Genomic DNA, 14929 nt, shown 5'->3' with positions numbered 1-14929 from the left:
CTCCAATCTGCTAATGAATCGGAGCTGCTACAAAGCATTAAGCTTGCTCAAGAACACCTAGAGGTGATAAGGAGGAAGAAGGAGCAAGACGTGATCCAAGCTACAGTGGACACTATTACCGGTTTGATACCCGGTACCAACCTCCCCAGTACCGATTCCTCTCTGGCCCAACTGAAACTCTTATGCATAGTTGTGGAGGACCATGTACAAAGCCTGGAAGAGGTTGCTGAAGCACATGCCAAGAAGGAGCATCAAAAGGCTTTAAACACTGTCTTGGTGAAAAAGTTACATGAGCTTCGGTCCGATCTGCAAAAGGCATAGAAGGACATCAAAGATGCAATGGATGAGGGGAAATTGTTGCTCAGTAAGATATGTCTACCCCATCTATACTGTGATGATGTGCTTGCCCAGAAAGACAAACTACAAACTAATTTCCAGACTTTCATAAGCACCTTCAAGGCCCCATATGACTCCTTTACCGCTTATGGGCAAACCGTTCACCGGTTTCAACTTCAGGCTGCAAGAATTGATTTGGAGATCAACAACCAGACCAAGGATTTGCAGGAACTACAACTTGTTCTACTACCAAGACTGCAAATACTTCAGAAGTGCTATCTCAATCTGGATGCCTTGACGGTTACTCAAGAGATGAGTATTTTGGATGCCATGGAGGAACAGGTATCCCAGATGCAAACAGAGAATGAGGTTGCTACTTCATTACTTGAGTCATGGTCCTTATCCATGAAGCAATTTATGCAGGACTTTAAATCAGTTTTTGACAAGTTTCACTCTTTATTGTCATAAACATTTATTCAGCTAATAGAAACAAGGGTTAGTCAACTGTATTTTGTCATTGTTGGCAAAGGGGGAGAAGTATTCTGGTATTTAAAATTTTGATGCATGCTATGTATACTCATGTTTATCTCTGTAAGGAAGTAGTATACATTTTCTTTTCTGCAAAGGGATAGTGTATATGCTGAGGGGGAGTAATTTTTATTATGGCATATTTTTTTTGTAAAAACACTTAGACGTCAAAATTTTCCTAAGTGTTGCCATCAATGCCAAAAGGGGAGATTGTTGGCATTTTTGATGATTATGTTGTGATTGTCATTGATGGACACACACTTGCTATGAGATCACTTTTTGTATGTATGAGTTATGCTCAACCGGTATTTGTTTCAAACCGGTATTATGTTTATGTTTTTAGACTATAGGTGTCTTGCAAAAAGTGGTTACCGATCTCAAGCGGCATGAGGATCTCAAGTAGTTCGAGGATCTCAAGCGGAACGGAGCAAAGGAACTAGAAGCGATAGTTATCATTTTCTCAGTCTTCATTTCTATCAACCGGTAATCTGCTAAACCGATATTTGTTTCAAACCGGTATTGAGTTACCAACCGGTAATCGGTAAAGTTGTATAAACTGGTAATACTCTATGATGAGTTACCAACTGGTATATCTTTGTGATGAGTTACCATCCACCGACACTTTGACGGTGATTTTGTGCCGTGTTACCAAATGTGTCTAGATACAATGAACCTAGGAACTTGCAATGTAATCCTATTGGATCGACATGAAATCAGATTCCTTTTAAGGACGTCATGTCTAGGGTTTCAATGTGTGTGTAGTTGTTAGGGTTTGAAGTGGTTGATGAGTTCTTGAATATGCGATCTTAATAGAAAAGATCAAGTTTGTGTACTATAACAGAGTGTGGATTTACTGAAGACTGAAGTAATGCTTAAATGCATTAGCAATAAGCTATCATGGATCTAACCAAGCAGACTGTGCTATTTGCTAGATCATTCACTTGTTGATTACTCACATCTTTGACAAGTTAGAAACCCTTAACCGGGTAGGCCCAGAAAAGCCTTTGTAAATCCTCTAACAAGGTGATTCACATCTGTGGATCTAAAATCCTCTCACAAGGTAGTCTTTAATCGGACTTATCTCCTAACAGAGATTGAGATTCCTAACAGGATCTGTTCTGGTAAATAACATTGTATGACCTTAACCGGTTTGACCTTAACCGGTCTGGTTACTATTCTGCAGATAGTTGCTTGTGAGTTTCATCTCACTGTGGTTTTTCCCATTTGGGTTTCCATGTCAAAATCTCGTGTTATGGTGATTGTGCTTCTGTGGGTGAATGCCTTGCTGTTTGGTTTGCATTTGTGTTAACCAGTTTGTTAATTAAACTGTTATACCGGTTTATTGCTAGACTGATAAAGTGTTTGAGTACAACAATTTTTGGTATACTAATTCACCCCCCCCCTCTTAGTATTCATCACTTTCTCCTATTTCTTATTTCCTTAATGGCGTTCTTATTGATTATGTCTCTACAACTATAAATAAAATTACATATTGAGGAGCCCCTGATCATATTTTCAGTTATAATAATTATCTCTAGAGAATTAGAATCAAGGTACTTATTTTGTAAAATCTTAGCCCATTTTAAGTGATTTGTGTGTATTCCCCACATAATTTTTACTTCTAGTTCCTTATTTAGGATGTTACATTATCACAATCCCACACCAACTACCTCCTTTGGTTTATATTTTTTGTATGATGTAATGAGTTTAAATTTTCTTTCTTCAAAGATGCATTTCCAAAAAAAAAACCTTCATCTTCCAGCCTAGCGATTCCATGATTTTGTTTGGCATTTTTAAACATGAAAGCAAGAATATAGGAATAGAAAAGATAACTACCTTATACATCAAACTCTTACCCATGGAAGGCAACCAACACCCTTCCAAGAAGTGATCTTGCTACTGAAAGTTAGCGAGAAGGGGATCTTACAATGACGATTTCTCAATGCTAGAGAATAGAGGGTTACCTAGGTGTTTACTAAGAAGATAAACTTGTTTTATAATGCAAAATCTTTGTCACTCCCTATTGTATTTTGACATTTGTGCTAAAGGTTTTTTTTCCTTTTCTTATTTTTTCTTATTTATGCTTTGTCCTGACACACTACTTTAATAAAGTATTTTGACATGAGTTTTTTTTAATTTTCATATTTCTATTTTCTTCTTATTTTGACATGAGCATTTTAGCATCCCAATATTTTGTAGGTAGAATATACATTCTTACCCAAATTGATGTTTGGTTAGAGAACATGTGAGAGAGTTGAATTTTAGTTCCTTGTATTTCATTAAGAAGTTCATTGAACCATCCATTAGCAATGGATTGCCAATGTTTATTTATTCTTTTCCTTCCCTTAATTTTCATTAAAAAAACCCTAGTAGGGTTTTAGTAGGGTTTTGAGTTGTATGCTTTTACCCCAACTTTCTTCACACCATTTCTTAATTGAAATTTGGAAGGCCATTGTCTAGCCCATTTCATAAAAAAGGTCTGGTATATAAGGCATGTTGTTGAGTGCAACACTTCTTCATCTGATAGTGTAATCACTTTTGTTATTTTTTTTGTTTAAGGGTTCCCCAAGTAGAATTGCATTTTGTTTGGTGGTAATTGGCTACTATTGTTTTCTCCAGTTATCCTTCCCATTAATTACATAATCCATGTTTCTCTATGGATTTTATTCATCTAGGGCAGAATATTTATATTCTCGATTGCTAATATTTTTATTCGTTTGTCATTATCGAGTTTATGTTAACCTTTCACACCTTTTTTGACTCCAACCATAATCATTTTTCTTTAATCTGTTTTCTCAATGACAATTTGTTGCTCCTAAATTATGACAAAAGATATTTCTAACTAGATGTATTCAAGTTCCTTTCTACAAATTTTACCTTTATAGCCTAAGGATTAATGGTGTGAATTCATCCTTAATTTCCCCTAGCAACTGCTCTATTTGTGTTTTGCTATTTGTATCTCCTATTATGATTGGTTGCCAATCATTTGGACTATAGCTTTAATACACTTTTAATTATGATATAAACTTCTGATGGATAGTAATTTTAGATCTTAAAAAAATAAGTTAAATTATTTAATTTGTTACTTTATTTTTACTTGTGTGCAAGTAAAATTTAATAAATTAGAAAATACATTATATATATATCTTACTTGTGAATTAGAGAATATAATTTTCTATAGTAGGATGTGAAAAATATATTTTATTTAATGTTATTTTATAAAGAATATAATATTTATTTTATCCGTAGAAAATAAAAGATTTATTAAAAGATGAGAAATTAATTCTATTTCAAAAATTAGATTCTAGAAATAAATTATTAGCTATTGAATATTACAGATTTTTGGGAAGTGTTTTCTAGGAAGTTAACAAACTTCAAACTGTTTGTTGCTTATAGGTTTTGTGGTATTTGTGTTATGATGACATGCATATGTGAATTGTCTTAGAACGTGAAAATTTATTCATATTAAATGTCTGTCACTAATATAAAATTTTATATGCTCTCACATTATATCTTGCAATGTGAAGTGGTTTCAAGGACAGTAATTTTTCTGTCAGTTTAAAAAATCATTTTATTTTTATTTTTAATCTTTTAACAATATTAAGACCATCCTGCTTGAGTTTTAGCCCCTTACAGAACCAAAAACCAAAAAGAAAATTGAAGGTCCACCAAAATTAACATTCTAAAAACTGGCTCAAAAGGAAGTGATAAAACTATAAAAGAGGAAAATATTTTTGCATGAATTAAGGAGCTGTTAAAAAGATGAGAAAAGTTGATTTGTAGAGTGACACCTTGACACCCAAGTTGTCAAGAAGACTACCTTGTGTCACCTGTAGAGGATAGTGGATATAAGATAATACCAGCTGGTAAGGAGAAGGTTTTTTAGATTTTTGGGTGATAGTTTTGGATAGAAAAGAGGAGAGAAGAAACTAGGAGCCTGCTAGGAGGTGGAAGAGAAAGGCAAAAGGCAAAAGTTGGAAGAAAGTGAGTTATATGTGCAATTAAGTCTATTAATCTTAGATGCTAAATAAAATTAGAAGTAGGTTCTTTAAAACATAAAAATGGCACTTGAATTCTGTGAAAATTTTCAATTATTTATCAGGAAATACTAAGATTTCTGAGTGAATCCTATATAGAATGAAAATAGTTGTATTGGATAATTTGTGCTAAGAATTCTATGTGAAAGTATTATATAATTGAAAATCGTTGCATTGCAAAACCTGTGTCAAGTTTGTAAGAAAATTGTGTTTTAAATTGAAGTAGAAAAAGAACTTTTAGAAATCTGCTTTTGTTTTTCTGGTAGGGTGAAGTGTTTATCTATTAGATAGAACACTTCAAGTACGGGGTATGGTAAATGTCCTTAAGAGGAAGTTTGGATAATGGTATTTGTAGACTTTCCTTTCTGATTGAATATGGAATATGGTATGAGTAGCAATGGAAACAATGATGAGTTATTATTAATGGATTGTGCCAGGGAAGTTGCTTTGAGTAAATTTTTATGGATAAGGATTGTTCAGAAAGAATTTGAAGATTAATCTATGAACAATTTTTCTGTATGATACAAATAATTTCCTCTTGAGTTGATGTCCCTTTCTCCACTCAATGTGATTCTGTAAATCAGAATCTTATGTGTAGATCTTCTTGGTTAAATATTATTAAATCAAGAATTGTGTGTTTTGAGGTCTATGTTCCGTCTATTGCTAAGTCCAAAACTGTGAGTAGTATGGAGATCTTGTGCATTGCCTGTATAAAAAAATTGTATCCCAGTCACTATGTTGTCAGCTGGGAAAAATGTACAGACTAAGTTTTTCATCAAGAGAGGACAAGGATTGATTTATTTGGTAAAAGAAAAGAGACCAATCACACTATTAAAACAGTATTACTGTGAAAGTTATGTATTCATATTTAGGAAATATTTTGTTCCCATGAACTGTTATAGAAGCAAATTGGTTTGTTAATTGCAAGGGTTACCGTAGTATTTCTTAAAGTTCAGTTGTAATCGTCACTATAAACAGATACAGGACTGTGATGTTTAAATAAATAACTTACTCTGCATTGTTTTTATTTAGTGTGTACATTTACTACTTTGCTCCTGTAAATCAAAAGTTACTGTAGGATTTCTTGAAGTTCAGTTGTAATCGTCACTGTAAATAGATACAGGACTATGATGTTTAAATAAATAAATTAGCCTGCATCGTTTTTATTTATGACTGTAAATCTACAAAACCTTGCTCCTGTAAATCATATATGTTTATAAGATAAAAGGAAAACAATAATAATTATTATAATGTTATGGTAGTCCCCGAGTAAGTGAAAAGAAATCTCTTTTTATTTTCTCTCAAAGCAAAATGTACAGTTTTATATTTTTTTGGCAGATAACATAGTGGTTACAATGCTTCACGTTACAGCGGCGGAATAGATAACGAGAAAAAGGAGAGAATAGTCTGAAACAGTTAGTGATTACTCTGCTCTGTTCTCTGTTTTAAAAAAAGGAAAAAAATAACAATCATTAAAAAATTAAAAAATATAGGTACAAACCTATACGCATCGAATATCATTACCGAATCCCTATGGTTAAATTTGGAATTTAATGGAAGAAAAACTCTGTTGCAAAAACGGATCATATAGAACGAGATTTTAGATTCATAGCAAACACAATTTCAGTAAATATGTTGCTAACTAGGTCAAATGTAAACACAATTTCAGTAAATACGTTGCTAACTAGGTCAAATGTGAAAATGTTGTAAAAGAAATAACCCTAAAAGAAAAATAGCTTGCAAACTCAATATTTTATATTCATTTTGTTTTTAAACCTGCTAGTGTCGCCATTTCACTTCTGCCTGCGTAAGCCTTGAAGAGGCGCGGGCTGCGAGGAGAGTTGAGGGTTATCAGTATCTCTGCAAGCCCTTTCCCTTACCATATCACATCTGCAGGAAAAGCGCAGGTTGGAACAGGGCTCCATAAAAATATAAACAAAGAATCATTCGAAAGGAAATTGTAATCATTGAAAATTATTTCAGTTTTTAGCATGGCCTGGCCGCCATCATCCCTTCCTTGCTCCTTACTGAGAGCAGAGTTCACGATTTGCAGCCGCCGCCCTTCCCCTGTATCCTTTGCTTACAATTATACCGTGGCTTAACCATAAGTCTTTTTTCTCCTTTGGCGCAATATAGGGCTTCTTGGAAATTTTATTGTTAATTAACTTTCAGATGTTTTAGAATTTTCTTTATTTATTTTTATTTTGAGTGGTGAGGAGGGGGCAAAACTTTATCTCTTTCCATCATCAACTTGTATAGGAAAAAGATAGATTTGCAGAAATTATCATCAATTTGCACTGCATAGGAAAAGGATTTGCATTGCATAGGAAAATGATTGATTTGTAGAATTTATCATCAACTTGCATAGAGAAAGGATTGATTTGCAGAAGTAGGTTTTATTGGCAGGCTGTCCCATAGGTTATGTTTAGCCTAGTGGATCATTAAAATTGTCTTCTTCCTCTTCTTCTTAAATAGTTGTGTAAATCGCATCATAATATTCTTATTTATTGAAAATTTGGTATGAAGAGTCTTATCTTTATGTTAGGACGAAAATATACAAGTTAACAAAATGTGATGAGAACATCTAGTAAACTCATTTGAAAGGCTTAAATTTTTTTAATTTGATTGTTCCTTATAGGCTAGGTTAATTGTAACATGGGAAAATTGTTAATATGATTTCATAGATAATTAAAAAAATATAGTTGTTATTCTATTATAGGGTCTAATAGTATTATTTTTAATAACAATAAAAGTTGGAAATGTCCTCTTAACCCTATCAATGCTAGTGTCGCTTTGGTATGCTAGATTCTTAGGTTATCTTGTCCACTCAATTTGAACAATAAAACCTAATTTATATAAGGGGAGTAATTAACTAAAAGTTCATATATGATATATGATGCAAGGGCATTTAGGGGTGTAGGGCAATTTTGCATCTTCCAAATATATTGTTATTTTTATTTTCTATTATGGTTACACAGTTAAAAATAAACGTAATCATCTATGGGTCTCCATGTACCTAGAAAAGTATCAAGGGGACATAGGGGGATGCAAATATTTAATATTTGTGGCTTACCTAGAAAAGTATCAAGGGGGCATAGGGGGATGCAAATATTTAATAATTGTGGCTTATGGGATGCAAATATTTAATAATTGTGGCTTATGTGTAAGGGCAATCTTAATTTTCAAGAAGGGATACCATTTTCTATCATTTATAATATCAAAAACATAAAAATGCTATTCTTGATGTGGGAACAAGGAAGGGGAAGAGTTATGCACCCATATTTATTGAATGCTTACATAACAAATATGAAAAGACGCCTTTTAGGAAAGATGCCTTTTTAGGAGCTCTCTTGGGGAAGTTGAAAGATCATATATTGGTTATGTGTTGCTTTATTGATAGCCATGTATTGTTCATCAAGAGAGGGAGTGGGATTTCCAAGAGGCACAAGGATGCTATAAAAGGGAGGCTAGGGTTAGAGTTTAGGCATTCAGAGTTAGGGCTAGAGTTTAGGCATTCAAAGTTGAGTTATTCTCCTCATAGATAAAGAGGAGTAATAAGTGGTGGAGAAGAATAGCTTGTAGCTCCATATTATAAAGTTGTAAAGCCTATGTGGTCAAGATTATTTCTTTGAGAAATAGAAGGCAATTTATTTTTTGCAATTTTTTAATTTATTTTCTTTGTTATGTTATGTATGAATGTTGGGTGGAGTAACACTCATATGGTGTAAGTGAGCATGCGTTTTGAGTGTGTTAGAGAAGTCCTCTACATCAATCTAACATATTTAAAAAAAAAAAAAATACTAATATTGTATCATATAGTTAATTTAAGAGTTGCTCTCTTGTTAATTATTAGTACTTATGATATAGCCAAGAAAACTTTTAAGAGAGTACAACATATTTATTTGAGTCTCTCTCATGCTAGGGTGGGCATCACATACAATTAATCTTGATCTAAATATTCTAGTTGGGAAGAATAATTGTAATATAAGTGCATGGAATTTTTTTGAGATGAATTAGGCATTTAGCTCTAGGAACTAGCATGAAGGATTAAATAGTGATGCAACATCACAAATTTCACTTGCTAATGGTATCAAAGTGATTCTTAATATGAGAAATGTCTTAGGTTTTGATTAATTGTACATTTTCTTATGGGTTGAATATGTGTTCCACACAAATGATTTCATGCTCTAAGAAAATGACTCAACACGTAGAATTATCTTATAACCCATTAGATCAATTTGAATAATAGTGCATTATTGAAAACTATGTTGCCTTTGTGGAAGTATTGTGATATTGAAAAAAATCTTGGACAAATCACTAGATCACAAGGGTTGTGTTTTCCGAGGTTAGATTAATGAGTATGAATGAATATTGATGAAATCACTCTAAAGCATGAAAGTACACTACATCATTTTAATGCAGAGTATAGTTCCTTTAAATATTACTCTAAGTTGTAGTGTTCATAAAATCTTGGACAAATCACTAGATCACAAGGGTGTGTTTTCCGAGGTTAGATTAATGAGTATGAATGAATATTGATGACATCACTCTAAAGCATGAAATTACACTACATCATTTTAATGCAGAGTATAGTTCCTTTAAATATTACTCTTTAAATATTACTCTAAGTTGTAGTGTTCATATAGTTCCTTTAAATATTGCTCTAAGTTTTAGTGTTCCTAAGATGATTTTAGTGTTCCTAAGATGATTTAAGATGATTTGAAATTACGCTGTTAATTTCTCCATGATAATCAATATGAATAATTATATATTAAATGTCTTTAAATAACTATGGCATAGCAATAAATCACATAAATGCTACTCAAGTAGAGTTATAATAGCTTATGAAAATGGTGAATACTAAAAATTTTGAACTTTAAGGATCAATTCTATGTGATATAAGATCAAACCCAAACACTATGGAATTGATCTTAGATAAAAAAAATAAAAATACATAATAAATATGTAATAATTATATAAAAATAATAGAAATACAAATCATATAAAATTTGTGTAAAAATAATAATTTAAAATTATAAAATTAATCCAACTTTAAGGATAAAGCATTTATGAATATATAACTATATTATAACAGTTCCATGGGCAGAAAAGTTTTTCATAAATAATAAAGTACTTGACCAGTGGAGCATGACTTTATTATAAATAATAATAATAGTAACGTGTTTAATTAGGTATTGTGGCGTGAGCCAAGGGATGACGTATTCAGACAAATCTTATTAGGAAAATCCAGTAGAGATGCCCTTAGATTCAGTTTCCAAAAACCTGTAATAAAATCATAATAAAAGTCGGTTGAATTGATCTTAAACATAAAAGAAAGTGGAACAGATAAGTACAGAATTTTGAACTAAATCTATTTATTTTAGTGGGCGGCTATAAAGACAATACCGCCTCTCTGCATATTAATGGCCATGACCGTTATCTGGTGCGCAGTGACACTGAAGATGCATCCATTTTCACTCTGTTTTGGTTGGTGGCAGACATCTCAAAAAAACTATTATTTTGGTTGCAGCTTGCATTCATCACCACTCTTCTGTTGGCATACGCAATCACCACACTTTGAACTACAAATAGGGTACCCTAGTCCTGCGCTTCAAAGCATTCCAACACAAGCAAATCAAGTAATCTAATTGGTAAGTTTGTTAAATGTAAATGGATTCTTTTCGTAATGCCCAGTTCAGTTAACATATATTCTTCTCATATTGATAGAAACACTTCTTATATAAAGTATTGTTTTTTAGGTGGTGATAGTCTTTGTTTATGCAGATAAAGTATTGGTAGCAAGTGAGCAAAGATGGAGATGAAGAAAGTGATGATCATGATGGTGATGATGATAGTGATGATGATGAGCGTGTGTGTGGAGGGTGATCCAACATGCAGTCCAGCTGGAAGGTTCTTCTGCAACTCAGGGAGGTGCTGCAGTAAGTACAACTGGTGTGGGAGCACTGCAGACTACTGTGCAAAGAACAACTGTATTGCTCAGTGCTGGCCTGGTGTCAAATCCCTCAACTACACAACATCTCTTCTCACAATAACTAACCACACCACACCTCTCCACAATAATCCTTAGATAGAGAGTGTTGCAAAATAAAGCATCTTTAAAAGTAAGAGTATCTAGACTTATCGCTAGAGCAAGGGTGAAAAATGAAGCATGTTAACAGTAATGCTCGGGTTTTTCAAATCAATCAAAAAGTGTTTAGTTATTTCCTCTTTTTAATAGGGGAAGAGTATCATAGATAACATAGTTTCAATAACATAGTTTCAATAATCATCATTTTATTATCATGTTGACCCCCCAAAACATAAAAAAAAAATTGTCAGTAGATAAAGATAAATATAAAGATAAATGTAAAAAATACCAGAAAAAAAATAAACAACTACTGATACATTTCCTATTTTACTACAAAACAACTTGCACAAATAATAAACATTTTTAGTTTTTTAAAAACTTAATGTTTACATTTGCCACTTTATGCAAGTGGCTAAAAAGTACAAATGTACTCCAATTACAATTACATATGCACAACTATTGGTGCATTACATGACATAAAAACAATCAACTTTAGACTTCTTAGACACTCAAGTGTACATTCTTCCAAATATCATTTCTAAGCTTCATGCATTAAATGGATTTGCATTTGGTACCTGCATTTGCAACAACCAGTGTAAGACTCCCCAGTAACCAAGAATTGCATAAAATCAAATTAAAAAAACCAAGTTTCATTCAAAGCATAGAAGAAAACTAAACAATTCGAAGGAATGGAGGACTGCATATTTAATATGACATGACCGACTGTTTCCCACAAAAATTCAAATTTGAAAATAGCTAGCTACCACAATCGAATGCATTGCACATTCGAATTATATTATAAGACAAAATTTTCCGTGTCACTTTCATTACAATCCAATTCATTGCATATTACTGAGCCCTGCAAATATCCTCTGCACATTCCTTATTCAAGGGCGCACATTCAGGTTGGTACACACATAATAACTAAATTCCCTCTGCAGTCAACGTTAAATGCTATAAATCTTTCAATTGAAATTATATTGTTTTCAATAAACTAACATTTCTTTCAATATAGTCACTGTAAATAATATTAACCATATTGGATGTCGAATGATGGTTTAGCTCCTTCGTAGCTGCATTATGCTTTGTCTATTGATGATTTATTTGTATGCGGTTTACAGTTTCATTTCAATGCTCTCTTATAGTTTAATGTGCCTATATGGTTATTGTCCATTAATAGTGAACTTTACTCCAATTTCTTTGCTTCGTTATAGTGTGAACTTGACTCCACTTTCTTTGTTTCATTTTGTGATATATGTTTCATTTCAATTCTCTATTACAATTTAATAATGTCGAGATCCTTACACTATAATAATGCTGAAATCCTCACAGAGAATGGCAAAAAAAAAGGTTTATCTATTTTTTTTTTTGAAACCCCTTCATTATTTATCATTTCATTTTATGGGTGCACTGTTAAATGGTGTCTCTCTGTTTATACTGCCAAAATAATTAAAGAGAATGCAAAAAAATATGATTATTGTTCATAATTATTTGAAACCCCTTCATTATTTATCATTACAATAATGTGTATTTGAGGCATTTTCATTGTTTGCTCTGCCTTCAATTTGTTAATATACTTACTGTAAATGATATTATCAGACATACAATATATTACTTCCAATAAATTGCATATGAGAAATACAACAACATCATTCAATTATTAGTCATTTGAGAAATTAATCTGCGTCTTAATACTATATCAGTAATATCCAGTTTTTAATCACATCACAGTTACATCTTTCACTCTTGCATCTTATGCTTCTAGTTTCTCTCCTTGTTATATAATGTTTCAAGTTCTGTACCTGTGTGTGTGTGTGTGTGTGTGTATAAATATATATACAACACCATTTTATTTTGTTGAAACATGTTCAATGATGTAATTGTTCACTATTTAATAGAATATCAACAATATCCAATTTTCAATCACATCACAGTTACATAACTCCTGCATGGTTGTTTTGAGTTATCTGGCTATATGGTTATTATCTATATTACCAGACATATAGAAATAGAGACACAATACGATTTTATTTTGTTCAAATATGTTCAATGATGGATTTGTACTCATTGGTACTTACAAAAAAAATTTGTTTTTCATCATTTATCTCAATGGCATTGACAGTTTCATTTCAACGACCTGTCTTTGTATATATATTTATATAGGCACACATAGTTGCATTTTATCATTGGTACCTTATCGTTGTAGGTTCATTGAACATAATGGCACTACATAGAAAAGAAAATATATGTGTTAGACGTCGAACAATTAGAGTCACTCGTGGGGTGCACTTCCCTGATGAAGATAGTTTTGTCCAAAATGAAGACCCAGTGACTCCTGTTGTAGATGACCATTCACCTAACAATGCAACTGACGTGGAAACTACTATTGTACATGACCATTCTACCGTAGCTTGTAATCCTATTCCATAAACACCATAAGTACAGGTGGCCTCAAAGGTTCCCAAACCAAAATGGAGCATATGTGATATGAAAGAAGCAATATCATTCATAGAAGACAAGAACATGTCTCTTAGAGGCACATCAATCAAGTATGGTATCCCCATTGCCTCTTTAAGGGCATGGCTGATGGGAGCCACAACCACGACTGTGAGGGGTCCATGCACCATTTTATCAACAGAGGAGGAGGATGATGAAACTATCCAATGGTGCAAAGACATGGCTGGAATTGGTCACGGTCTCCAAATCAGTCAACTTCAATCAACCGTTGCCCAAATTACCAAGAATAGGCCTAATCCATTCAAAAATGGGATGTCAGGGAGGTCATGGTGGGCATGTTTTAGACCAAGGCACCCTGATCTAACGATGAGAACAGTAGAAGGAGTGGACTCCAATAGGGCTAATATGCTTCGACCTTGTATTGTTGCCTCTTTCTATGACAACTTGGAGGTAATGTACAACCTCAATCACTAAGGTAGTAGTCAGATTTAGAATTGTGATGAGACTGGTGTGCAAGATGGGAGGAATTGTGGAATGAGAGTGATAGCCAAATTGGGCCAGAGGTGTGTACTGTACCTAATTTCCAAGAGTAGAGAGTGGATTATTGTTTTGGCATGTGTTAGTGCACGTGGTTTCAACATTCCTGGATTTTATTTGTTCAAATCTAAGAGGCATATCCAAAAGTACATTGCAAACTGCGAGCTAGGAGCATGCATGACAGTCCAAGAATATGCATGGATGATAAAGGAGTTTTTCTTAAAGTGGTTGGAACATTTTCCATGTTCAGTCCCTGGTAGAGTTTCACCCTCACATAGGGCCCTACTGATCTTCGACGGTCATGGCAGCCATGTAGCCTTGAAGACAGTTGAATAAGCAAGGCAAATAGGTATAAATTTGGTAACCCTTCCTGCTCATACAATCCACAAACTACAACCACTTGATGTTTCTGTATTCTCACCTTTCAAAAATTATTTCAAAGAGCAGAGGAATACATGGATGTCAAAGTACCCACAAATTGAAATTGGAAGGGAAGAGTTGGCAACTCTTGCAAGCAAGGCCTTTGCCCAAGCCTTGACACCGACTAATATAATCAGTGGCTTCCATAGGATAGGGATTTGGCCACTCAACTGATCTGCATTGCAGAATGATATGACGCCAAGTGAGGCATTTGAGGTTGTAGTTGATATACAACCAACTATTGGAACATAACATGATGCCACTTCAAGGGATGAAGAACCAAAGTATATGGCAGCGGAAGCTTGCTTGCGATTGGTTCGTTTTAATGAGGAAGACATTCAAGATTTTGTAGAACACCATAGCGGAACACAAAAAATGATTCAGGGTACAAGTTTGACACCACAAAATATCGAACCAGGTCTGCCCCCACAAACCAGCTAGCCAAATGAGGGTTTGGAAAGTACATTAGCAGGCATGTCTTTGCCAACACAAGCTGTCATACCAGACTGGACCCAAGAATCATCCA

At 33.5% G+C, this 14929-nt stretch overlaps 2 long non-coding RNA genes across 2 annotated transcripts; one reads left to right on the top strand and one right to left on the bottom strand.

Annotated features, from left to right (window-relative positions):
* Positions 1-4743: 4743 nt before the first annotated feature.
* On the top strand, positions 4744-11136 carry LOC131065818 (uncharacterized). Its single transcript, XR_009111477.1, has 3 exons — positions 4744-4848; positions 10432-10552; positions 10686-11136. It is a non-coding gene; the product is annotated as an uncharacterized LOC131065818 (long non-coding RNA).
* On the bottom strand, positions 6172-7078 carry LOC131065819 (uncharacterized). Its single transcript, XR_009111478.2, has 3 exons — positions 6930-7078; positions 6678-6791; positions 6172-6341 (listed from the first exon to the last, which is right to left on the bottom strand). It is a non-coding gene; the product is annotated as an uncharacterized LOC131065819 (long non-coding RNA).
* Positions 11137-14929: the final 3793 nt, after the last annotated feature.

Source organism: Cryptomeria japonica, chromosome 6, assembly GCF_030272615.1.
Source record: "Cryptomeria japonica chromosome 6, Sugi_1.0, whole genome shotgun sequence".
NCBI lineage: Eukaryota > Viridiplantae > Streptophyta > Pinopsida > Cupressales > Cupressaceae > Cryptomeria > Cryptomeria japonica.
Note: the sequence above shows the minus strand (reverse complement) of the source record. Positions and strands in the feature narration are given on the sequence as shown.